Genomic DNA, 2,928 nt, shown 5'->3' with positions numbered 1-2,928 from the left:
GGCGGGGGGGTGGAGAGAGAAAGTGCAGACAGAGACAGAGAGCGAGAGAGGTAGAGAGTGAACGGAGAGAGAGTTTCCAGCTCTTAACTGGCTGCGTCCCCTGCTCTTCATGACGATGCCTGGTGTGGAAGGCAAACCACTTTGTCTTCCTCAGAGATCAGTCAGAACCAGGTTAGGGTTACTGACTCTCATTAGGGCGGGCGCACACCGGCCGCCAGGCCTCGAACTGCACGACTGAAATAAGAGCCTGCGCGGTTACAGCCTGACCCCTCTCTGACACATCTTGGCTCAGATGTTAATTGTGCTTCCTGCTCCCCTTTTTTGATTAACAGAGAGTTTAAAGTCTTTGTTTGTCTGACTAATGGCTCTCATTTAGAGCAATAAGTGGTTTCGGGGGCTGCCGTGGGTGACATCCCACTCCCGCTGCCTTTGATCTCAGGTCTGTAAAGGGGGAGCGTTGCTCTCGGTGGTTGGAAGCCCTTGTACCTACAGCGGGTATACCTCACACGCTGACGCCAATGAAGGCACGTGGTGGTGGTGGTGGTCCCATAGACTGTAAGAAGAATGGACGTAGAATCTGTGACGTCACCCATTGGTTTGTGGACTGCCGTTTTGAAGCAAGGAGTTTACACTTTGGATGTCACCATCTTGGTAGTCTGGAGCCAGAAGTGACCATATTTGGACAAAAGGACGGAGCTGGGGAAGATGGCGCGGCTAATTGTGCGTTCCATTTACTTCGGAACGCGGAAGCCGGAGCTGAGAATGACGTCACACCCGAGTTGAATGCATTCCATTTACAAGTCAGATTTTCATTGCTTTCATTAGCTTTAGCCAGGTTAGCCATTGTTAGCAATGCCAGTTTATAACAACACATTAACATTTTTGTGCATACAAACAGCGTCCACAGATAGAAGCTGGACAGCACTGTGTATACGACTGATTTAGTGAGACACAAATAAGACAGAAGTGCTTATAACTGTATGTTACTACAGCTTTTACTACTGTTCACGGAGCAGCCATGTTGGATTTTTAGCTCGGGGTACTCAATGGTTGTCCGACTTCCTTACTAGCTAGCGCTAGTGATAGCTAGTTGGCTTGGTTGATAGAAGGCTGAACAAGACATTTCTAGGCGACCAAAATGTTTCCAGTTAACTTTGATGAGTGAGAACACACAGTGAGAGGATCAAAGTTTAAGATGAAAACATGGACAACACCAAAAAACAAGTTTTTATGTTCTTCTACGTTTTATATTTTAATGTCCACAGTGTTAGCATGGTTAGCATCGCTAAGCCTCTCTCCTGATTGACAGGTCCTAAAGCCTCCCCTGCTTTACCGTTTATTTTAAATAAATGGGAAAATAATTTACTATTTACTTTACTATTGAAGAAGACTTGAAACTAGCGATTGAGACCATAAACTCATTATGAAAATGTTTACTGAGGTAATAAATCAAGTGAGAAGTTGACTCATTTTCTCATAGACTTCTATAGAAACAGACTTCTTTTTGGAGCCAGTAAAGTTGCCCTCTGGTTTAAAGGCCCTTCCGTATTGGCTTCACTTTTCAGGCCCGGGAGTTGCTGCTTGGGTGGTACACAAAAACCTGGAGAGGGGATGTCGTGGTAATGCCAAGCTCAATGGGCAGGGTGAGGGCATGAGGTCACCAGTTGGGGACGAGAAGTGCACCATGAAGATTTAAAATAAAGAACAACAAGAGATGGGGGGGGGGTCCAAGACCAAGTGCCACCCAGTGAATCCTGATTGGCTGCTTCACAGGCTTTTTAAGAAGCAGATGTCGTAGAGAGGAGGATCTATCTGCAATAAACTCTTGAATGCATCTGCGGATTTTCTGAAGAGGCCTAATGGAGCGGTGCATTTCCTCCAGAACTTGGCGAGCAAAAACAAGCCATGGTCAAAGAGTAAGAAGAGAATATCTAAGAGGTTTAACATAGTTTGGTTTATGTGGAAATTATTAAGACACAATGTTCAAGTTTAGCAAGTAGGATGAAGTATTCAAAGAAGTCACAGACTTAAGTTTGGTTCACTTCTCTTCCATCAGATCATTCACTTGCTTTTTTTTACTGTTTGCTTTCAGTTGCTGGTGTTTGTTTTTCCTTTCTACCTTTTCATTTCTCCATCCTTGCCTCTTTTCATCTTGATTTTATTGTCCCCTCTACACCCAGCTGCAGATCTCTCCTCTCTCTCTCTCTCTCTCTCTCTCTCTCTCTCTCTCTCTCTCGTTATTTTCTCCCACTCCCTCTGAGCGCGTGGCTGAGGTGTGAGATCATTCTCCTTCTGGGTGGCTTTCCTGCTATATGTCACTGTCATCTGTTGGCACTGAGGCTTGAGGGGGGGTCCCCCGTTTCCAAAAACACACCACACTCCGCTTCACCACCCTGAGCATAATAAATTCTTGGGCACGAGACTGGAGAGGGGTGCACCAACGGAGCAGCGTGTTTTACTGGGCTTGGCAGGGTAACACATAGACCGGTGAGAGAGGGAAAGCAGAGAGAAAGAGCGGGTGTAGAGGTAGGGGGGGGGGGGGGGCAGCAAAAAAAAGGGTGGAAGATTTATAATTGAATAACTCCCCGAAGCAGGGCAGCGGGGATTGGACCTGCCAGGAAAAGCAAACGCCAAGGAGCTAGTGAGGCCTGTGGAAATCAGCCATTAAAGTGAGAGGAGAGAAACCCTCAGCTGTGATGTGCCTCAGCAGGAAGGTGCGAGATTTACTAATGATAACTGAAAAACCACAACACCTTTATATTCCCCCAACTCTGATTCTGTAGCTGCACAAATCAGACTCTGGAAATACAAATCAGTCTCTGGCAATCGGGTATTCAGTTACACACTAAAACATCACGATATAGAGTTCACTTTATCGAGTAGGGTTACCAATGAGTTGGTGTTACCTTTTATAGTACTGTTCCCAAA

The sequence above is a fragment of the Sander lucioperca genome, chromosome 21, assembly GCF_008315115.2.
Source record: "Sander lucioperca isolate FBNREF2018 chromosome 21, SLUC_FBN_1.2, whole genome shotgun sequence".
Classification (NCBI taxonomy): Eukaryota; Metazoa; Chordata; class Actinopteri; order Perciformes; family Percidae; genus Sander; species Sander lucioperca.
This window is presented reverse-complemented; position numbering follows the sequence as displayed.